This window comes from Erythrolamprus reginae, chromosome 1 (genome assembly GCF_031021105.1).
Source record: "Erythrolamprus reginae isolate rEryReg1 chromosome 1, rEryReg1.hap1, whole genome shotgun sequence".
NCBI classification, from domain to species: Eukaryota; Metazoa; Chordata; class Lepidosauria; order Squamata; family Dipsadidae; genus Erythrolamprus; species Erythrolamprus reginae.
This window is the reverse complement of record NC_091950.1, coordinates 230,080,776-230,105,269: the sequence shown is the minus strand read 5'-3', so window position 1 is coordinate 230,105,269 and position 24,494 is coordinate 230,080,776. Positions and strand designations below refer to the sequence as shown.

Here is a 24,494-nt window from a genome sequence, read left to right as displayed (position 1 = left end):
TCTTTCCCAAAGCTGTTGCCATTTATCCAGTTCTATAGTATGACCAAAATTCCTTGCCCGTATAATCATCTTTTCCTTCATCATTTCCTTGTTTGTTCATATATATGGCCGTCAAATGTAAAATAGATATTTGAGGCAAAATTTCAAGAGAGGAATGAGGTAATCTGTGCTAGGGTTTTGTGATCTCTTGGTTCCATTTCTAACAATAGATTTTTGATGGTCTGGAAAGCTAGCTCATGCGGGATAGATGTGAACAGTGAGGTGACATCGAATGACACCATTATCTCATCCTTCTCCACCACTACTCCTTTCAGCCGTTGTACAAAGTCCATAGAGGATCTTATAGTAGTGGTGGTCCCCGCAACCAGGCATTGCAATTGGCCATATAGCCCCTTGGCTAGGCCAAATGGGGGGTGCCAGAGAGGGAGATAATGGGGTGTAGGGGTATCTCCACCTTATGGATTTTTGACAACCCATAAAATCATGCCATGGCTGAATCTTTTGGCTTTCACTTCCTCATCTTTCACTTCCTTATCTATTTCCCCTTGTCTCCTGAGTTTATCAACTATATTTTAAATTTGGTTTTTAAGTGACACCATAGGGACTTTATCCAGGAGTTGATAAACACTCTTGTCATTAAGCAGGTCATGGGCTTGGCTATTATAATTTATCTTGTCCATGATTACCATTGCCCTGCCTTTATCTGCTGGTAGCACTATAATTGAATTGTCATTCCTCAATTCCTGAAGGACCAATGTTTCTGATTTTGACAGCATCTTGCTTTGCCTATGGCTTATGAGGAGCCCTACCAGATGTTGCCTGATGGAGTTTTTTGTTTCTTCTGTGGTTCTGAACTGATAAATGGTTGACTCTAGGGCTGAAGCAAAATCAATGGCCTTGGCATCAGTCTGGTTGAAACCAGCATCCCGTTGCGAGACCCAAGTCTGTGTGTCCGTAAGTACTTTGGAGGACAGATTGTGCACCAATGCTTTATTTATTTATTTATTTATTTATTTATTAGATTTGCATGCCGACCCTCTCCGTAGACTCGACTTTGATCTGTCTGCTGGGTCCTCAGGGCGCACAATGCCTCTGCCTTTTTTTAAAGGGTGTTAATTTTCTGCCTGCGTGTCTCCTGTGATACTTGGAGTATTCTGCAATTTAGGGTGCTGAAGCAGGTGCCTGTTAGTATCCTACCACATTAACTGTAGCAATTAACTGTGGCAACCGTAACTGTAGCAACATTAACTGTAGCAATCATATTAATGGCAAAATGACGAAAAACTAGGGTGCACGAACACAAACTAGCAGTCCAATGCCAGGAACAAAGCTCCCAGATTTGGATACATATGGAGGAGCAAGGTCTTGAGTTTAACTTCCAAGAGACTGAAGTTGTGGCTCGTGATGAAACAAAAGGAGGCCATCTCCTGAAAGAAGCCTGGTTTTTGAACAACTCACTTAATAGACACATTGATATACCTCCAGCATACCAGGCATTGAGACACCGGCAAAGACTTAAAGGGAATGGATCATTACAATTGAATAAAGCAAAGCACAACACTCTCCTACTGTCCACCTTTTTTGATGAAAACATTTGGATAATCATCATAATAAAACAACAACCTGTTAAAGCTACTACATAAACCAGGAATTAGCAGTGAGGCTTTTTAGAAGGAGTAGGGGAGGGAGAGGGAGAGGGAGAAGGAGAGAGGGGGGTTATCATTTTGCTGAACAAACAAGGCAGGACTTTGACCACAAACTATGGTTAATGGACCATAGGATTCCATCAGTTGGTCAGTCAACCTTGTCAGTCAATCCAACAATTTGGCTCTTAGATGCTCATGGGATTTTTATTGTTCCAGGAAAGATAATGATTCACTGAAAACATATTTAAATTATCTCCATCGTAGTGCAACAGTTTTAGGTATTTGTGCAGTATTATATTGTGCAGGAACTATATTTGATCAAATTGTATTGCATTTTCCATTTTAAATACTACAGAAAGTATTTGCCGAAGGAAAATGGATTGGACTCAACTCGTTCCTATATCACTCTTCTTTATTCTTCTGACTATATTCCTTTTGAAAATGAATAGTTCCTGGAATAACAACTCTCAAAATCTTCCACCAAGACCAAGAATTTTACCCTTTCTTGGAAATCTCCTTATTATGGATATGAAAAGACCACACAGAACAATGCTAAAGGTAATATGCTAAAATTATGACTCAAAACAACTAAACTAACATGATAAAATTGGGTCAAGAGATTTTGGAGATATTCTGATTTTATGTTATTGTTTAATAGTGATTGTACATAACTGTGCTATATTATGCTTAGAATTACAAGCTCAGTTATTTGTATTGTGGACCTAATCTTATCAATGTACAGTTAAACTGAGAGAGGTTTTTGGTTGTTTTTTAGGTGAAGGGTGGGATTAATATCTTTTTCCCAGGTAAATGTTGGTGAATTGTAAGAGGTGATAGAATAAGATTGCTCCACTGTCTTACAATGTATTAAATTTTAGGGTGCATGGGGTATTCAGGGAGGGGTAGGACCTCTGGTGTAGGGGCATGCTGTGTCCTTTTATGGCAGGTCATTTTAGGGCAGCTTTTAGGGCAGCTTGCTCACATTTAGTCCCCACCTGTTGCTCAGCTCTCACCTGTGGCTGCTAATAGCTGTAGCACGAACAGCTGCCACAACCTGGGCAACAGCTTTGACAGGCTGACCAAACAAGGTTGAGAGTAGCTGTTGGGTCATTGACCTTTGGTGAGACAGGGACTTGTCTATCCCAAACATATGTTGGACTGAGCGGATGGAATCTACTAGAATAGGACAGTAAGGTGATCTCTGAAAGAGATGTGGTATGCTAAGAGCATGGCAAGACACAAAAGATGCTCTGGTCAAACACTAAGCCCAGCCCATCACCAATTGTCTCAACTCTTGTTTTGCTATTGGAGCAAGATGAAATCTGGGAAGAGAGAGTGAGGCTGACTATGCACACCTGGCCCTCGCTTTAATCCAATTTATGTTCAAGTTTTGATATCCTCCCAATTTAAATGTCAAGGTCCTCTTTGAACATGATGGATGAACATCATCATTAAAATTTACCTGGTTCCTACATTAGGAATACAGTAGAACCTCTGTTCATATACGCTTCTGACCACAACAAAATTGGTTTCCGACCAAAAACTTTATTAATTTTTCCTCATGTAGCCAATTTCCTCTTCCACACCATTATTTTTGTAAGCACTAAATTTCCAAAATTAGGTTTAGGTCACAACCAAATCGGGTTGCGGATCAAAGTTTGATCCAAATTGGATCAAAGTTATGGAATGAACCATACTGTACTATGATTCGGAAACAGAGATCTCTGAGAGGGAATGAGTAAGAAACATATTAAAATATATGTATGGCCACTAGAAATGAACAAATGCAGCAACAAATAGTCAACATTCTTCTGGGTTTTTTTATGTTGGCTATTAGCAAAAGATTTTCCTTGACACTTTGACTAGATGGTTTCATCAAGTCGGTTAAAAGTTCAGTAAGATCAAGAAGGTGCAAGGTATTGAGATGTAGAGATGGTGGAGCACAATACTGCTCTGCACTGCTGATCAAACCATTTGATGTTTATAATTTTAGCTATTAAGTGTTTGAAATAAATACAGTTTCTTTACGGCTCTCTATTTTATCCTTGGATTGCTCATTCAGTAAAATATCTGAATCAAGAAGATGTGGATGGAACATGAAAAACAGCAATTTCTCCCTTCAGACCACCCTTGAATTGATGTTGCCAATACAATTAAATAAGTAAGCCTTCATTGATAAGGAAGCAAATGGCTTTTTGTTCTTCCCATTATGGGTAATTTTCTTCCCATTATGGAAAATTTTCTTTCAGACTAATAGTTGTAATGTGCATTTGGGTTTGTGGTGATATCTCAGTTTCTGGAAGAGTACCAAAAATAATGATTCTCTCAGGCAGTAATGGGTCACATTATTCAAGTTGTACTTTCTCCCACTATCTTAATAAGATAAGTTATTATCTTATCTACCTAAAAGGAAGTTCATTTCGAAAGCTTGATGTATCAAACACAGAAATTACTAGAATTCTAACTGACACTGCTATATTGTCTCATTTCACCTTTGGGGTAGAAAACCATTAGATGAAAGCAAAGAGGTACAGAAATTAACTCATTTGGTTTTTTATTGCTCTAATTGCAATAAATAAATAATTTAAAAAATGCAAGTCAGTTATAGTAGTCTAAAAAGGACTCAACTGAACCCCTTAGCTCTCAAATATAGAGGACTCTTTCAGTGCACAACAAGCAATCTCTTGATGGAAAATTTTATGAAGAAAACAAAACTTTTCATGTTAAACTGCCATTTTCAAAAACATGTCATGGCTTAAGAGGAGACATTGTTCTGGGAAAAGAAGTAAACACTGATTACTGATAAACTGCAGTTTCAAAATATTGATTAATTGCATTTTGTAGGAAAAATGCAACTTGAAAATTAAATATTCCTGCTACAAAACTCATTTTATATAAACTTCTCAAGTTCTGCTGCCTGGCAATTAAGAACTTAGAAATATCTGGAAGATTTACATAAGATCAGAAAGAATCTAGCAGCAACTGCAACTTTAATGGGCAGGCTCCATTCTGGTCATATGCAAAGGTCTAGTTGTGAGCCACCTCGAGTCTGCAGAGAGGGGCGGCATACAAATCTAATAAATTATTACTATAACAATAATAATTATAAACAAATATTTCATCCAAATTTCATATCAATAGTAAGTCCTGTCCTGCCTGGTTCCATAGAAATGAAAGGCCAGGCGAAATATCGCCTGGACGAAAATTGCCGATGGCGGGAACCAACTCGGCTCCCCCATCAACTGGGGGGCGTTCCCCGCGATAGCGCGGGAACGCCCCTGAGCAATCAGCGGCCGCTCGGGCATTCTGGGAAAGCCGAGGGGCGGGGCATGTGCCCTTTATCAGGGCTTGCTTGCCCCCCCCCGGCTTCCCTTGCCGACGAGCTCGCCGCAAAACGGACCAGCGAGCCTTTTCTCCCGCTAGGAAGAAGCTGAGGACGGTGCCTTTTCGGAGCCCCTGGGATCGCTAACGATCGCCAGGGGCAGCTCAGGTTTACTTTGCTTGGGGAAGGGGGAAGGTGATCGGATGGCTTATGGGGGCCGGTGCCTCGCCCCCCCCACCTTGTGTGGGTGGCGGCGGGGCTGGCGACGGTCACGGAGCTTTCATCAGGGCGAGCGCTGGGTAGGGAGCGGCAGCAGCACCTTCCCGCACGTGGTTTGTGTTGCGAGTTCAGGGGTCTCGGGCGGGCCGCACACAGGGTGGGCTGTGGTTTGTGCCACGTGGCTTACACGCACACAGTTCCGGCATTGCACGTCGCGCCGAGCTTTGCTTTTGGGGGGGGGGTGTCAAGGCCTGACTCCAGCATGCCGGCCCCCCTTCCCTCCCCCCCCCTTCACTTGAGGCATCTCAATTAGACACCGATCTGCAAAAGTGGTGGGTTGCTTCCATTCAGCAAACTGGTAATGGCCGTGATGTTGTATGAAAGGAGAGATTAGCACTCCCCTGGATAAGGATGGAAGAGGCACTTGTGGTCTTTGCAACACGCGTAGGGTTAAGGCTCTACCACTTACTTCATGGCATTACTGCATACACACACACACACACACACACACAAAAATCATCTAAAATAAACATTGTTTGTTTATATTACATTACATTCTATATATTGCCCATCTCACTGGGGCAACTCTGGGCAAGTCATGATTTCTCTTCAGACTATTTACTTCATTAGGGAGATTATTTGATGAGGTATGGGATAAACTATCATTTGTTTGGTGCTATTTTAGATGGTCAGTCATAACAAGTATGCCATAAAATTATTAGTAAAATGATTTAATAGATTTAAGTCAGTAGACTTGAATTGATTGAGCTTAAAATGAATGAATCAAAATGATCTAATTTATTTAAGTCAGTATACTTGAGTGGATTGAGAAATTAAATGATTTAATTTATTTAAACTGTATATTTGAAGGGGTTTAGCATAAACTGATTGGTAAAATGATTTATTTATTATGTCGGTATAGTAGAATTGATTGAGCTCGAATTGAATTATTAAAATGATTTTATGGATTTAAGTCAATAGACTTGAATTGATTGAACTTAAAATAAATGAATCAAAATGATCTAATTTAATTTAGGCTAGTATACTTGAATGAATTGATCATAAGAGGAATGAATTAAAACGAGCTAATTTATTGAAACGATTATATGGGAATTGGTTGAACATAAAGTGATTTTAAAAAAAATGATTTAGGTTATTAAGTCAGTATATGGGAAGGGATTGTGCTTAATGAATTATAAGAATGGTTTAATTTATTAAGTTAGTATATTGAATTGAGTGAGCTTAAAATGAATTAATTTGAAATTAAACTGATTTACTGGGGGTCACAACACATGGGTTGTGATATTACAGCGGGGGGGCAAACTCCCCCCCCTCTGCCCGCCCCACCAATTCCACAGGGCAATGGGAGCATCCCCTTAAGGCAATTTTTAGCGTACACAAATTTGGAGAAATAAGGCTCCTGCACGCCAGTTAAATATTGGGGTAGGCCAAACAAGCCACTAGGTTATGAGCATTGGTTAGAACGAGACATATAATTGAACCATAATGTGGTGGACATAGAAATGGTATAGGGATTAAAAATTTCATATTTGAAATGCTTTTCAGCAGCCTGGTCTCACTACCATTTGATAACAGTTCTTTCATACCAAGTGGATAATGGCGCCCTCCTATGGCATTTTCTCACAAGAGGGACAATAACAAGCAGGGATAGTAGCCATGAAACCAGGTTAGGTGGTGTTTGAGCAACTGGATCTATGGAAAGACTGCTTTGTCAGTGAGAATGGCTTGTAGTGATCAAAAGACTGTAGCATTACTATAGACCTTGGCCCCCTTTTTGTTCATCATAGCTTCAGGGGACTTAGCTGGCTTCTGACAGCAACTTTGCAGTTAAAACCTTGGCTTCTGCTCATAAGCGGGTTTAGAAGAAACATTACAACAAATGATGAGGGTTTTCTGCTACTTGGGAGGCTGTTAACCTTTATTACACTTTTATCAAACATTATAAATCTCTGCACTTCATTTGGAACAGCGCTGCTGAATATAAAGGATTGGTTTCTTCCTATGTAAGGATCTCCTACCGAGAGCACTGTGCAGAAATATATCTTGTCCTTTCTTTGAAGCACTGTGGAATGGGGACCTAGGAAGCTGTTTGGCAGACAGGTCTGGCATATGTTTCTTTACCACATTGAAAATAGCAATTAGGTTATTGGGCGGTAAGTAAACATAGCCTCATGCTGCTCCCTTACCCTCATTTTAAAATAAATAAATAAATAAATAATTGCTCTCACGCTTTAAGAAGGGTGACAGTGTTAATATAAACTGTTATGGCAGGTGAAACATAGTGAGCTATGTTCTACACCTTACATAGAAAAATCTGTTTATTAAAGCTTTTGTTGAGAATATATGCACGTTATCAGGCCGGAGGTTTACTTTTGTATGTTTTCCTCTTCACTTTCAAGTTGGCTTAATGGCAATCCTCCTGGTCAAATATGCCCTGAGGAATTATCTTTGTTAATTTTATGGCCATACTTAACTAGTGATGTACTGCACTAAAGGAGTACTTGGTAACAGGGTTTTATGTGCTTGCTCCTGGGTATTTTATAATTGTTATTATTATTATTATTATCATGATGTGCCGGATCCTGGAGCAGTTGCGCATGGAAGTCATTATGTCTCCCTGAATGGTGCTACTAATATTCTGAATTTTGCCACATTTTCAAATGTGAAGTTATTGTACTGTAGGCTACAACAGTACGGGTGCAGTTGGTAGCAAGCCCCCTTTTCTGTACAAGCAAAAACTGAAAGATACTATTAATACCATAACTACAGTCTGCAGATCCCCATGTCATTACCATGCTGAAGGTTGGAAATCTCCCAAATTCTGGCTAATCCTCTCATGAGTAAGACAATGAGGAACCGGATTGTGGGGGCAATAGCCTGGCTCTGTTTAAAAGTGCTATTGCTAACATGTGGTAAGCCGCCATGAGTCTAAGGAGAAGGGCGGCATAAAAATCGAATAAATAAATAAATAAATTAGCCCCTTTAGTTTTGTTTTTGTTTTTTGTTTCCATAAGAAATGGTATAGTCACTTACCGGAATGGGGGGCTTGCAAGAACGCTAAGCATTGAGGTCATCTGAATCAAACTCACGCTTGAGTTGATTTTAAGCTTAATATAAGTATTAAGCATTATATTAATTGTTTTAATGAATAATTCAGAAAATGTTATTATCATAAACAATATTGAAGTCGTGGTGCCAGGATGGTACCATTAATATTATGGTTATATTGATTAAGTCATGTTGGTAAAGCTAATCCATGCGCTAACGGTAAAGGAAGCATTGGCATGGGCCTTTGCTTATCTTCATAAATTTCTTGCAATTATTTTACTCCCTGGGTTAGCAAGCAAGGCCACGGAGCATATTGGCTAATCCCCCTGGCATTTTAATGCTGGAGGAAGAGTATTATGATTTCCTGAAAGGAATACAAGAACATGGGACTGCGACTATGCTGTACAGCTGGCCCATCAGTGGAGTGAAGCGAGCCAGCAACAGGAGGCCCAGTCTGTTAACAGGGAGTATGTGTCCATGGGCAGGCGGTTGGCAGCCACATGGCATAGGCTGGGGCGCAGGGCACCCAGAATTGGTGGACGGCGCCATCGCTCAAGCAAAGGAGTGCAGGTTGGACCACATGGTTACATGCTATCATACAGGGGCAACAGGTGGGCTTAGCTCTGCTAACAAAAGACCTCGGTGTCAAACTATTTGAGGATAGGAGGAATGATCAAGAGATGGTCCAAGGAGAGGACTCAGATTGGGGAGAAATTAGTAAGCTGCTATACAATGCCCAGCTTCAGGGGCAGCGGGCATTGGACGAGACCCAGATCCTCACCCAACGAGGCGAGGCTGTTTCACACGACAGCCATAAAAATGGCCTTTGGGACATGGTAGGTCTGCAAGGTGCTGTCATGATCGCATAGTAGTGGATCATGCAAGGTTCCCTGGGCCAGCAAACTGATGTTAAATGGGGGCTGCAGCAGCCGCGTTGGTTACGCATGGTGGCTGACCAGTAACGCAGATGGTGGATTGATCACTGGCCGGGTATATCAAACAAGGATATATGCCGGGGTATGATAGACTCAGTGCAAGTAAAGCGATGAAGCCAGGTAATGGCGCCTTTTTTTTTTTACCATAAGACAGGCCTCCACTGAATAAATAACAGTTAGGGGCCGTTACAGGAGGATCGGCAGGATATCGGGTGGGATTCCCTCAACAATACTGAATGCAGGTTTCAACAAGTTCTCAGCAAAGTAATGAATCCGGTGGCAGATGGAAGTCAGTGGCTTTCATGAAGTAGATTCAGAGAACCTGAGTACAAGCACTCTTGGGATCGGGTGGCTAACACTGTCTTTGTATCCTTATCGTTTCTCTAGGTCCTGGCCCTGCTCCACTTTGTTACGTGCGAAGTGCGAAGGAGCTGCCCTTCCGTTGCCCACAGTAGTGAACTGCAGCCACAGTGTGGCTTGGTGGCTGAACATGGAGCTGCAACATTATCTTCAGGAATGTGGAGGTTGCTGAGTCGCTGGGGCTTCAGCGGAAAGGCTTGAGCTCGGAGGTCTTCGTTGGAGACGGGTCTCTTCCGTTGTGTAAAGTCGGGAGCAGTGATGGGCCGGACCCAGATTGTTGGTGTTGCACACGGGTGGCAACGACCTGGTGATGGTGAAGGACTTGGCTCAGTGGCGTCAAGTCATGGCAGTCCCCCGGGGTTGGCAGAGCATATGGAACAGATTGTTGGTGTTGCACACGGGTGGCAACGACGTGGTGGTGAAGGACTTGGCTCAGTGGCGTCAAGTCATGGCAGCCCCCCGGGGCTTGCAGAGCATATGGAACAGATTGCTGGTGTTGCACACGGGTGGCAACGACCTGGTGGTGGTGAAGGACTTGGCCCAGTGGCGTCAAGTCGTGGCAGTCCCCCGGGGCTTGCAGAGCATATGGAACAGATTGCTGGTGTTGCACACGGGTGGCAACGACCTGGTGGTGGTGAAGGACTTGGCCCAGTGGCGTCAAGTCGTGGCAGTCCCCCGGGGCTTGCAGAGCATATGGAACAGATTGTTGGTCTTGCACACGGGTGGCAACGACCTGGTGTCGGTGAAGGACTTGGCACAGTGATGTCATGTCATGGTGAACCACCGGTCGTACGGGGCCTACGGCCGTGGTGTGTGGTTCTGGTGTATGGTTCTGATACCCCCCACATGGAGGGGATGCGGAGTCGCCGTCACACCAACAGCTGTTGACGGGACCAGGTTATGGGTTAACATGGCAGGGGGAGGCAAAGTGATCTGACACACGGGCATGTGTTTTTAACCCCCCCCTAGCTTTCACTGGGTCAATTTAGGAAGATGTCAGGAGTGGCAATTTTTACACAGACCTGCAGTGGTGCCTGCGTGAGCTGGGGCAGGCTTAGGCGGGGAGCAGGGGGCCAAGATAGAGATCTGACCCCCTGCTGTGGCAGAAACGGGGCGGAAAGGGTATCAGTAGCAACTGTGTGTTCTCCTTTGGGCATCTTTTGTAAGATGATTGGCACCCCCATTGCACAACTCACGCTTCCTCCACGGACGGAGAGGTGTGAAGGGGGTGCCCTTGGGGCTCACCTACGTCATTTCCGGTTCTGGGTCATGCAAGGCGAGCCCTCCCACATGCTGGGCGTGGCTTTCGGGTCGGGAGTAGGCGGGACACGCCTCACCCTGACCAGGCTTGGAGTAACGCCCATTTAAGTTGCCCAAGTATGTTGTGTTCAGGAAACTCCGCCCCATTTAGTGACCCCTGCAGGTCTTTCTGTTAATATTTAATAAAGTGACCCATTTTACCCAGCTTGGTGTCCGAGTGTTCTTTTCCCGTCCAAGGCAAATGAAAGGCCAGGCGAAATATCGCCTGGACGAAAATTGCCGATGGCGGGAACCAACTCGGCTCCCCCATCAGCTGGGGGGCGTTCCCCGCGATAGCGCGGGAACGCCCTTGAGCAATCAGCGGCCGCTCGGGCATTCTGGGAAAGCCGAGGGGCGGGGCATGTGCCCTTTATCAGGGCTTGCTTGCCCCCCCCCCTGGCTTCCCTTGCCGACGAGCTCGCCGCAAAACGGACACCCACCCACCCTCCGCTCAATCCAGGATGTTTTTATAGGTCGCCTGGTTTGGGGCCGAGTAGGAATTTTTGCAGTCTTAGGGCATTTGCTACAGATTGTTTTTCGCCTACTCCATCCTGGACGAGGGTAAGGATTTGTGGTTACGGGGTGCATCTGTATGTAAATAGGTTCTGATTCAGCAATTGGATGTTTATATTCTTGGTCACTATATGGCAGAAACGGGGCGGAAAGGGTATCAGTAGCAACTGTGTGTTCTCCTTTGGGCATCTTTTGTAAGATGATTGGCACCCCCATTGCACAACTCACGCTTCCTCCACGGACGGGGCTCACCTACGTCATTTCCGGTTCCGGGTCATGCAAGGCGAGCCCTCCCACATGCTGGGCGTGGCTTTCGGGTCGGGAGTAGGCGGGACACGCCTCACCCTGACCAGGCTTGGAGTAACGCCCATTTAAGTTGCCCAAGTATGTTGTGTTCAGGAAACTCCGCCCCATTTAGTGACCCCTGCAGGTCTTTCTGTTAATATTTAATAAAGTGACCCATTTTGCCCAGCTTGGTGTCCGAGTGTTCTTTTCCCGTCCAAGGCAATTAAAGGCCAGTGATTAGAATAACCTAGGTTATAATATATAAATATGCATTTATTTATTACTCACATCTTGAGCCACTGATCAAACCAACAGGCTAAAATATTCCAACACCAAGATGACTCGGTTTAATTTGAAAGTGTATGAGGATCACTGAATATTTATACTTGTTTAGATATACAGTATCTGATAGATCAATATGAACAAATTCTTGGAGCTTGACGTAAATTCATCAGAATATATATATCTGACTAAAGTCAATATATACTGCACAATATATTAAATATTTTAATTTTCTGAGTTTTGGAAGCAATAATGCAAAGTGTAATGAGTTTTACTAAAACTTACATATATTTTATAACTGAATATGAAAACTATATAAACCCCAAATAATGTATGGACATGGAAGTAGAATTGTTATAATTAGATATTTAGATAGAAATTGCTTTCCCCCATTAATTTCTAATTTCCTGTCTGTTATTTGAAACCACAAGGGCATAAATTGTTTGAAAGATAAGATGCTACTAAAGTCTGTAAAGCAGAGCTGGCTTGATCAGTAATATGTAAATCCATGCCTATAGCATGAGAAATATGTTTTAACCCTGCTGTTCTGTTCGGGTCTGTGAGACCCGAAATCAAAGTTTGAGACCCTGTAAAAAAATTTCCCTGCATATCTGAAACTTGAAATTTCATGACTTTTCATCATTTCAGGGGTTCTCTTTATGAGAAATTTTTTTTTTGGGGGGGGGGGGGGGTGGAGGGTTTCTTTCTTGCTGAAAAAAAGTCACACTTGTACCCAGACCAAAAACTCTTCATTTCAAGTGCTTATGTTTGGTCAATTTGAAACCTTTTTTTCACTTGGAAAGTAGACAGAACATTTCTGCACACAATGATATGAAAATTGATCTGAAAAGAATTATGCATATTGCTTTATTTTGATTATAAAAGGCAGAACCCCCCTTTATTTGTGAACATTTTTTCAATTTATAGATAGTTTAGCTTGCAAAATGTGTTCAATTTTACTAAAGCTGGTGTGGGATTGGTAGTTTGAACATTTCTGAATATAAGAAAAATATAAATGAACTAAAAGAAATGATTCTTATTGGTTTTTTAAAATCAGAAATAAGGCCTCCCACCTCCCCCGGCCGCTTGCAACCATTTTCACTTTATATATTTTTTAGGCTACAAATCTCTAAGGAATTTCCCCCCAAAAGTTTTGATATACTAAATTGAACAATTCTGATCATAATAAAAATAGAAATGAACTGAAAAAAATGATTCTTATTCATTTATTTTGGCCACAAAATGGCCACCCCCTCCCCTCGGCCTTGCTGTGTGCCATTATTTTCACTTTTCACAAAAATGGGGGAGGCGCACATTTTATCAGCAAAATAAACCAATAAGCTTTAATTTTTTCATTTCAATTTTCATTTCAATGTGTGCAGAAATGTTCAAACTTCTTCTAAAATTTGTTTCCAAAAGTCCGACATATCAGGAACAATGCATCTAATTCCAGCTACATTCCTCCTTTTTTTTTTTCATTTGTGTCACTATTTCTATCAGTGGGCTTCCTGAACAACTCTCACGCTCTGTAACTTGCTACTGTGCTTCTTGCTATTTTCTCCAATTTCTCCCCTTTTCTCCCATTGTGCTCATGTTCTCCACCATTATCCTCAATTTCCCTCTGCAAGGTGTTCCCTGCCCCAACTCTATAGTTGTATATTTCTGCATGAGTTTATTGGATTTGTCCATTTTTGCCACTTCTCATCACCTTTGAAGAAGACATCCCTCACAAGCAATTATGCCACCTTTATTTTATCCCAGCAGATCTTTGGTTTCTGAACAGCAAGTATAGCACACAAGATTGCTTTCACAATAAAAAGATCATTATTATATTCTTATATCTGTGAAACATGAATTACATCTGATGCATATTACTATGCATAAAGAGGTTTTCATGGTGATCTTCACTTTTATTTATTTATTTTTTATTTATATGCTGCCCAACTCCTGGAGGAGTCTGGGTGGCTTCCCCCCCCCCTTGTGTTCAATTCTAGTTGTCAAAAGTATATGGCCCAGTCTTCAGGATTCAACTGGGATTCCAGAAAATAGTGGTATTGGCTGGATACAAAACAGTGAAGGAAGCTCTTGTGAATCATGCTGATGCATTTGCAGAGAGGCCAAATATCCAGCTTTCTGATGAAATTCACGAGGGCTTTGGTAAGTTTTTCTCATTCTATGTATCAGGGAATATACTTTGTCAATATCTGTCCAGAGCTGTGGAATTTTTTTTTAAAGTTAGTATGGAGATGGCATAGGAGATTTCTGTTGGAGAACATAGGAGACATAGGAAACTTTCTGACTCTACAAGGGAAAAACAACTGCTATAAACATTCTCTTCATTATAAAGGCAAAATTTTCAGTAGTGCAAATATATCTTTTAGTTTTGCACTTTCTCTTTAGGTATCCTTTTTTCTCATGGGGAGAATTGGAAAATGATGCGCCGCTTTACCTTATCTGCATTACGGGACTATGGAATGGGCAAGAGAACTATAGAGGATAAAATAATTGAATAGTGCAGGATCTTGATAAAAGCATTTGAATCTTATGAAGGTAAGTTGATGTTCTCTTCTGATGATTCACCTAAAGCTAAACATTCACAGATTTATTGCAGAAAAGTTAAGAATCCACCTCTACAGCTACCTCAAATACTTGAATCCTATTTAATATCCTTTTCCCAATATCTCCATGTTCTCCAGCCTTGGCTATCAGTTTCCTAGATCAGAGGTCCCCAACCTTTTTTGCACCAGGGACCGGCTTTAAGCTAGACCAGTTTTCCATGGCCCGGTGGGGGGGGGGGGGGAGCTAGCTGTCAGCGGCGCCGTAAAAGGGGCGATCAAGAGAGGAATGGGTGAATGAATGGACGGAGGGTGGGAAGGAAGGAAGGAAAGAGGGAAGGGACAGGAACAAAAGAAGGGTGCAAAGGAAGCAAGGAAAGGTGTGAAAGGGGAGAGTAAGAGAGGAAGGAGTGAAAGAAGGGAATGAGGGAGGAAGGAAGGGAGGAAGGAAAAGGAAAGCAAGAAATGGAGGGAGGAAAGGAAGGAAAGAAAGAAAGAAAGAAAGGGGGAAGGGACAGGAACAGAGGAAGGAAGCAAGGAAACTTATGAAAGGGGAGAGTAAGGGAAGAAGGTAGGAAGGAGAAAGAAAAGAAGAAATAGAGGAAGGGAAGGTAAAAGAGAGAAAGAAAAAGAGCAAGAAAGAAAGCAAGAAAGAGAAAGAAAGAAAGAAAGAAAGAAAGGCAACTTCAAAGAAAGGCTCACTGAGCATCTCTCACTCTCTCTCTCTTTCTATCCCTCTTTCTTTCTTTCTCTTCCTTTCTCTCTCTCCTCTTCCTTTATCTCCTCTCTCTCTCCCTCTCTCTTTCTCTCCCCCTCTCTCCCCCTTTCCCTCTCTCCCTCTCTTGCTATCTCTCCCCCCTCTCCCTCTCTCTTTCTCCCTCTCCCTCTCTTTCTCTCTCTCCCCCCTCTCTCTTTCTCTCTCTCTCCCCCTCTTTCTCTCTCTTCTTCTCACTTTCTCTCTCTTGTTTTCTTTCTGTCTCTTTTGCTTTCTCTCTCTCTCACTCTTTCTTGTTTTCTTTCTCACGCTCTTTCTCTCTCTTGTTCTCTCTCTTGCTATCTCTTTCTCTCCCCCCTTTCTCACTCTCTCTTTCTCACTTTCTCTCTATCTTGCTGTCTGTTGCTCTCACTCACTCTCGTTCTCTCTCCATTCTTCTCAGCGATGACGCGCGCACGCCCTGCCCGCCTCACCTTTGCGAGAGCACTTTCGCCCCGGGCTCTCAGCAAGGGGGTTTGGAGGAGAGGCGGGGCCGGCGAAGGTGATATTGAATGTCGGGGGAGAACGGGCGGCTGCAAGCGCTCCCTATCCCCCTGCTAGCCCACTCGGAATATTCAAAATAAGAAAAGCCTTCGCCGGCAAAGGTTTTTCTTATTTTGAATATTCCGAGTGGGCTAGCAGGGAGATAGGGAGCGCGTGCAAATACCCGTTCTCCCCCGACATTCAATATCACCTTCGCCGGCCTCCGCTGAGGAAAGCCTTTGCCGGCATTTCCTCTCGTTGTCAAGGAGGCGCAGCGGCGGGCGGAGAGAGGGAAGGAGGGGGGGGGCAGCGGCGTCCCTCCTGGCCTTGGCGGGCCGCCCAACCCTCCCCACCTCCTGCAAACGCGGCGGGCGGCGGGGGGAGAGCGAGGAGCCGGTTCCGGCGGGCGCGGGGCTTGGCTGGCTGGCGGGGGGAGCGCCGCTGGTGATGCGGAAAGGCCGAGGGGGCCCTGGCGCCGCGGACCGGCTGAAAAGCTCCAACGGCCCGGTCCCGGTCCGCGGACCGGCGGTTGGGGACCTCTGTCCTAGATGATTGTACTGGTCTAAGGTGGGAAGTCTTTGCCGAACAATCTTTTAAAGCTGATGTTCTTTCATAGCTGTAAATTAATTTTAATAACTTTGTTTAATTTTAATATATAGGACAACCATTTGAGAATACAGCAATTATGAATTCTGCTGTTGGCAATATCATAGTGTCTATTGTACTTGGCAAGCGGTATGAGTATGAAGACCCCACATTTCAAAGACTAATAAAGTTAGTCAATGAAAATGTCCGGCTTGCAGGAAGCCCTCCTGTCTTGGTAAATTATTTTTCAATTTTAAAAAGAGTTCATAGTGCGTTTATTGTGTTATCTTTAATGTACTGTGGGATTTTTAATAAATATGCCATGTTTTCCAAGGTTCACTATGACAGAAAAGCCCTGACGTCTTATATACTGTATGCAACCATTTCCCACTTGTAATATGAATAGGTTTAATAAAAATCTTCACATTGCGCACATGAAAATATTCTGGTTTCTTTGTGACTCTTTTTATCATTTTTGTGTTTTTCAGTTCTATAATATGTTCCCCCTGTTTGGTTTTCTTTTTGGTGCTCGTAACATAGTTCTGAATAACAGAAATGAATTGTATGGTTTCATAAAGACCACTTTCATAGAACACCTCAAAGCTCTGGATGAAAATGACCAGAGGAGCCTTATTGATTCATTTCTTGTCCGACAGGCAGAGGTAAGGAAGTGTTTTATTCCAGGAATTCCAAAGCTCAGTGATTTACCTTTGTAAGTTAGTCTTGGGATTTTCAGGAAAAATAAGGAAGAAAATGAAGATTCCTCCTTGGGGATTGTACTAGAAGACCTTCAAGGTCCTTTCCAACCCTATGATTTTATGAAAATATGAATTTATTGAAGACATTTTAAAGAATTTCATGCTCATTATTTCCATTTATATGAATGTCTTAATCACAAATTGTAGGGAACTCAGCACTTTATGGTGTTTAGAACTACAATTTCCACCATCCCTTTTAATGATTTAGAAAGCTGGAGACTGAAATCCAAAATTCTGGGAGATGTTCCTATTATTCAATGTTCTCCAGCTTTCTGCTATTTAGTTGTTGAGAGTATACTGAATGTGCTTAGATAGATTATTTATATATTGCAGGAGAAGAAAGACAAAACAGAAAGGTATTTTCATAATGAAAACCTAATTGCTGTTGTGAATAACCTATTTAATGCTGGGATGGACACGACTTCAACCACATTGCGCTGGACCATACTACTAATGATGAAATATCCTGATATTCAGAGTAAGCACTTTGACAATCATTAAGTGTTGTATCTCATGATTCTTGACAAATGTATATTTTCCCTTCAGCTGACTGAGAGCATATGCACCAAAGACAAATTCTTTGTGTGTCCTATTCTATTCTATTCTAGTCTAGTCTAGTCTAGTCTATTCTAGTCTAGTCTAGTCTTGTCTAGTCTATTTTCATTTGGTTGGATTTCAATATTCAAATATTTTGTAAAATTAAGGTATAATGCAACGAAACATGTCATCTACGAAAGTAAAATTTAATGGCTGAAATTGTTGTCAGACAAGGTGTAATGTGTTGAATGGTGTGAAATCCCCCCCCCAAGTTCCTTTGTTGTCTTTGTTACCTCCAACATTCATTTAGCTAGGCCCATGATGGCAAACCTATGGCATGTGTGCCCCAAGCTCAGCTCCACTGTGCATCTGTGCTCTAGCCAGCTGATTTTTTGCTTGCACGGATGCTCTGGGAGGGTGTTTTCACCCTTTCCGAGTTCCCAAAAAAGCCTCTGGAGCCTAGGGAGGGCAAAAAACGGGCCCACCGGGCTTACTGGAAATCGTGAAACAGGCTCTGGGAGGATGGGGAGGCCGTTTTTGCCCTCCTCAGGTTCCAGGAAATGCTCATGTATGAGCATTGGGATGTGGCCCATGGGGGGCATTGAAATATGGGTGTGGGCACACGTGTGTGCATGACAGCATGCACATATGGGCTTTTAGCACCCAAAAGGTTTGCCATCACTGAGCAAGGCCATTGAAAAAGAACCTTTGATAATGCATGTCAAAAGTGATATGCCATGATGTTTTGGATTACATACCAACATTTAAACAAGAGCTGAGAACTATCCCTGAAAGCATGCCCCATTCTTACAAACATTTTACAGGCTGTGGAGACATGTGAGAATAAGGACCTGCTCTTGCATGGTCTCCAGAAATCATGTAAGAACAGGGTATGCTTTTGCGTGATTTTGGGAGTCTGCAGTTTTACTAATTTTTTTTACTGATTTACCTGCACCGACTTTGCTTATGTTTATGTTTTTATCAATACCTGCTATCTTTTGCATTTTTTAACAAACAAACAAACAAACAAACAAGAGCTACAAGAGAATAAAGAACTCATGGAAATCAAGCTGCTTTGGGTAGGCCACAGGAGCCTATCAACAGAAAATAAACCCCCACCATATGAAAGTAAATGCCACACAGCAAATCCTGAGATGCTACAAGGACAATTGTGCCATTCTCCAGTCACCACGCACCATAGAACAGCAGGTAGCCTGCTCAAGCATCAACATTATTGTAGCACCATAAGGTACTCATACTAGCAAAAATAAATTTTGTCCAATGCTTGAAGAAAGAAACAATTCTGACAATTCTGACAAACATCTGGCTAGGAATTAAATTTGGAGAAGATACTTACCTTTCACAGTTAAATGTATCCTAGATTTAATGCAAAATTAAAACATTAACAAGCATCTTATAATTGTTTTATTTTCTTAGATAAAGTATATAAAGAAATTTCAAGAATCATTGGATCTGCTCAGCCAAGGATTGAACATCGAGCAAAAATGCCTTATACTGATGCAGTTATCCATGAAGTTCAAAGATTTGCTGATATTGTTCCAGCAAATGTAGCACGAGCAACTACAGTGGATATAACTTTCAAAGGCTATTTCATTCCAAAGGTGATTAGTCTCATATAAGTGCTTTGTTCATTTAGTGATGGCTAGTGTATTTCTTCTTAATATGTCCAATCATATTATCCTCTTGATATGTTTGATATCTGTGTCATAGATATTATTAGTGTTCAACATTTCTATATGTCTGAAATGTAAATCACAATCCGTTTTAGTATATTTTTTAACTTTTAAATAGGAAGGTAAAGCTGATACAAACTATTAAACAATGAGATTAAAAAGAAAAGAAAGGAAATAACACAAAAAAACAAAAAGTGCAAGAAGAGGGAAAATAATTAAAGAAATGGTTTTTAATATTCTTCATAGCAGTTATATGTACAGTAGTGCCTCTACTTAAGAACTTAATTTCTGTGAACAGGTTCTTAAGTAGAAACATTCTTAAGTAGAAGCAATTTTTCCTATAGGAATCAATGTAAAAGCAAATAATGTTTGCAAACTCATTAGGAACGAAATAAAAGCTCAGAATTTGGGTAGGAGGAGGAGAGTCACTGCCAAAGGAAGAAGGTGAGGTAAGGGGAATAAAAAGAATCCAAAACTTTAAGGCTTAAAAAAAAAAAGAGGGACTCTGAGGCGGTGAGGAGGAGCACACACCTCCCATACACCCGGCCCAAGGCTACCTCCCATACACTGCCTCCCATACACTGTCTGCTGCTGCTGTTACCTGTTGCCTCTTTCTTTCCATGCTGAAGGGCTCCCCTCTCCTCTCGCTCACTCGCTTTGTAGCCGCCACCTTTCCTTCACTGTGCTGACTCCTCGGCTGCCCAGAGCGAAGTGAGTGTTTCTTTTCTCTGAGCACTGGCAGAGGTTTATTCTCTCTCCAAGTGCCCAGAGAAAGGAAAATGCTTTGTTTGCTCTGGACTTCCAAAGCCTCCTTAAGCGCCACAGAAAGACTCCTCTGGCAGCCCAGAAAAGCCCGAGATGGCCTGGATTAAAGCGGGAAATGGCAGGAAATTGGCCAGGACTTCATGCCGCTGTCAAATTTCCTGGGAACCTTTCCTGGGCTCGGGTTCTTAAGTAGAAAATGGTTCTTAAGAAGAGGCAAAAAAGTCTTGAACACCCAGTTTTTATCTAGAAAAGTTCTTAAGTAGAGGTGTTCTTAAGTAGAGGTACCACTCTACAAATATATTTTAACCTCTCTCTCTAAAATTGAGTCATATTCTGCTTCTTTCTGTATTCTATCCTGCCTAATTATTGAAAACATAACTCACAAGTTCATTTTTTATTTTTATACAAAAGGTCCATAAGAGGTTTTCAGTCCTGAATAAATAAAAATATAATTTATTTAATCAAAAAGGTTAATTTACAATTTCAGCAAAATCTATCCAACTCATCAAACATTCCTCCATGAATGAAAAGAACCATTTTCATTATCAGTATATTTCATTTTACTCCATATTATAAGCCTTTATCAATATTATTTTTTTCTGAAAACTATAAGTAGGGCAACTATACCCTTCTGCTATTAATTGGTCTCTGATTTGATTTTAACATTCCTTTGATAATTTTCCAATAGATCTATAATTTTCTCATGCATCAACATTATTTACTCTGTATGTTTATGCACTTATTTATGTAGGATAGAGATTTTCTTTTTTCTTTTTGGTTATTCAGATTTTTTTTCAGTCCCAGCAAATCTTTCCTCCAATTCTTTTTTAAAACGTTCCAGTCATTTTTTAAATGCTTGAAAATAAATATCTTGAAATGCCCTTATCAGAAATTTGTTCTAGGATCCTTCTCCAGGTTGGCAGTTTTTCTTGTGGTTGCTGTCATGAGAAAGTAGAAGTTTAACAGTTACTATGATGAGAACAAAGTAGGCTTTTTTTTCCTGTTGTATTTTTCTACCATTTTTAAAACTTTTTAGTCTCAGCTGGCTTTCCATAATCACAGGCAAGCACACAAGCTCATAGTATTCTTAACTCCTTGTTTTGTAAAATCCACCATCATTGTCCTCACTTATAAATAGCCAGCCTTCCCATGCTAGTCTAATTAAGTTTATTTAATGTCAAAGACTCTTTCATTAAAGAAAAATATCTGTTTTATAAAAATCACTATTCTTTACTGTTTGAGACCCTCTGATATCATAATCCGGTGAAGGTCTTTTGCCTTTAAATTAAAAGCCTATTATTATATATCCTTGTTTCCGAAGCTACTCAATTACCCCTGAGACATTAAATTACTGTAGGGCTTTTTTTTAGGGAGGAGCAGCTCTTCTAGAGCATATATTGATAATTCCCCAATTTTTCCTTCCTCCAAATAAATGTTCTATCGGCCAAACCTGGCTCCTAGCTGGCAGGTCTACTGTAGTGTTATTCTGCAAAGCTATTCATACAGTCACAATTCACATTGGAAAATCCATGTATTTGGAATGGCTTTTTAGCAACTAAATCAAAGAGGAGTGCTAATTCTTTAATAATTCATTAATAACTGCAGGACATGCACATCGTTCCATTGCTGACCTCTGTGCTCCATGATGAATCTCAGTGGGAGAAATCTCATGAATTCTATCCTGAGCATTTTCTTGACTCTGAAGGAAAATTTATGAAGAGGGATGCATTCATGCCTTTCTCTGCAGGTAAAGTCTTCTATCATATCATACAGCGAATGAGAGTTTCAATAACATATTCTTCCTTTTGCAAATGTCTTCCTTTTGCAAAGGAAGAAATTTGTAAAGAAATCACCAGAATAATCCACTCAACATTCTACAAATGGCAAAAACTATAATAGGATACTCAAACTATTTTCAGGGATTCAGGGTAGAAGAAATATACTGGAGGTTCATTTTAAAAAACTACATTATTCCTATACAATTAATCTCTATTGTAAAATTCATTTCATGCATGTGATTTGTCATCTCTGAGCCACCATTTCATGGCAAGAACTGCAAAATGCTATTGAAGAACCACTGAAACCAGTTTCCCCATCTTTGTTCATTGGTTTCAGGTCAAAGAATCTGCTTAGGTGAAACTCTTGCCAAAATGGAGCTCTTTTTGTTCTTTACCAGCCTCCTACAGAGATTCACTTTCCAGCCACCCCCTGGAATATCAAAAGAAGACCTGGACATGACACCGGCAATTGGGTTTACAGCTCCTCCTATGCCTTATAAGTTGTGTGCTCTGCCTCGTTCATAACATGAATCACAATTTTAGTTTCTAGATTCCTTCACTTCCATATGTGTTCTTTTGAATTTTTCAATATTCTCTTCTAACCTGTCACTGCTATGATTATTCATACATTTCCAAGCTTACATGCCATTTTGCAAAGCACAATAAAAGTGAAATTGAGATAAAAGTTAGTTTAAAAATGGATTTCAATTCTTGTGACATTCCCTGCATATAATAAGCAATAGCTAATAATAACAGTAGAACAATAACAGGAGTCAGTAAAAACATCAGAAGCTTTTGTGCAAAGATTGGTGAAACAAGGAAAACACAGTAGCTGGTCAAAGGTGATAGATTGGAAGAGAATATCTAGATGGATGTTTTTCAAGGAGATGATGACTGGTATTGTTTGTTATTGCACTGTCAACACCACTGAATGACTCAAACCATGGCTATCAAACATGAAAAACATCTGCTAGAATATCCCACCTCCTTTACAAGAATGATCTGAAACTTTTACATCTCATTTGGCAACAAAGGATCCAAAGTATGGAGGAAGAATGGAGGCACTGACCTGGATATTAGTGTAACTCTTGCTCCATGGTGAAATGGCTGCAGCAAGGTGGCAACGGCAAGTAGGCCATGCCGAGTCCCTCATGGCAAGTTGCCATAGAACAGTGATAGCCAACCTTTTGTGGTTTGCGTGCCAAAAGGGTGTGTGTGCATGTATTAGCACACATGCACGTGCCAACACCCATTCCCTCCCCCCCACGCATGCACACATACCCTAAGCTGAAGCCTGGGACGGTGAAAAAACAGCCAAATCGGCAAACTGGAAGTTGGGAAAAAACAGGCTTCTGGTTTGCCCATTGTGCCATTTCTCACACTCTGGGGCTTCAGAAAGCTTCTATGAAGCCTCCGGTGTGCAAAAAACAGCACAACGGGCAAACCAGAAGTCCATTTTTATGACCTTTCTCTTTGCCCATTGGGAGGTTTTTCGCACTCTGGGTTTTCAGGGAAGCCTCTGGAGGGTGAAAGGGCCTTCCCCAAGGCCAGAAACCAGCTGTCTAGCACATGCATGTATGCTGGAGTTGACATAGGGCACGTGTGCCTTTGGTTCACCATCACTGTCATAGACAGAGCCCTCTTGCATGTCTCTCCATTTGCAGACACCGGCAATTCCATCAATTTAAATAAAATAATCAATATTTATCCACTCTGCTTTTATCACAGGATAGTTGCTACATCTTTGATAATTATAGTTACTATTTTAGTTTATTTAGTAAATTCAGCCTTGAAAGATGGTGTTTAAGGGGTGACTTGATCGAACTGTATAAAATAATGTATGGGATAGAAAAGGTGGATAGAGAAAATTTATTTTCTCTATCACACAATACTAGGACAAGGGGGCACTCCCTAAAGCTCATAGGTAAGAAAGTGAGGACAAATCAAGGGAAATATTTCTTCACCTAGAGGGTCATTGGTTTATGGAATTCACTTCCAGAAAAGGTCGTGACAGATTAGACAGATTCATGGATGCCAAGTGTATGGGTGGTTATTGAAACGGATGTCCATGTGCCGCCTCTATGTTGGTTGAGGCAGGCAAGATTCCCTTGAGTGCCATTTGTTGGGGGTCAAGGGAAAGGGAGGGTCTTGCCTTCTCTTTCTGCTCAAGATTCCCATGGACAATTGGTGGGCCACTGTGTGACACAGAATGCTGGACTCGATGGACTTTTGCCTGATTCAGCATGGCTCTTCTTATGTTCTTCTGATTGTTAATTTTAATCTGAGATGCGGTTCCACATCCAATAGTAAAGTGTTAAGGGAAGGCTTGTGATACTGTTCATAGTCAAAAATAATGTATTTACTTCCGCATCTCTACTTCGCGGAAATTCGACTTTCTTGGGTTGTCTCGTAGCGTATCCCCCGCGAAAATCGAGGGAACACTATACTTTGGTGTCATACAGCCTACCTTGCAAAAGGTGTGCAGCTTATATGACTCTGTATGTGTGTATACTGTGTCATACAAAGAGGCTTCTACATGTGCTGAAATTTTAACAAATGCCAAGTTTCTATTTACATGGATATCTCTTCATATATACTGTATCTATGAGCCCTTATATCTACAGAGGTTTGCATCACAAAATTTACCGTGGAGAT

At 41.5% G+C, this 24,494-nt stretch overlaps 1 non-coding gene and 1 pseudogene across 1 annotated transcript; both read left to right on the top strand.

Moving 5' to 3' along the window:
• Nucleotides 1-1,919: 1,919 nt before the first annotated feature.
• LOC139156613 (cytochrome P450 2K6-like) lies at nucleotides 1,920-22,524 on the top strand (annotated as a pseudogene).
• LOC139158238 (U6atac minor spliceosomal RNA) lies at nucleotides 5,558-5,680 on the top strand. Its single transcript, XR_011557636.1, has one exon. It is a non-coding gene; the product is annotated as a U6atac minor spliceosomal RNA (small nuclear RNA).
• Nucleotides 22,525-24,494: the final 1,970 nt, after the last annotated feature.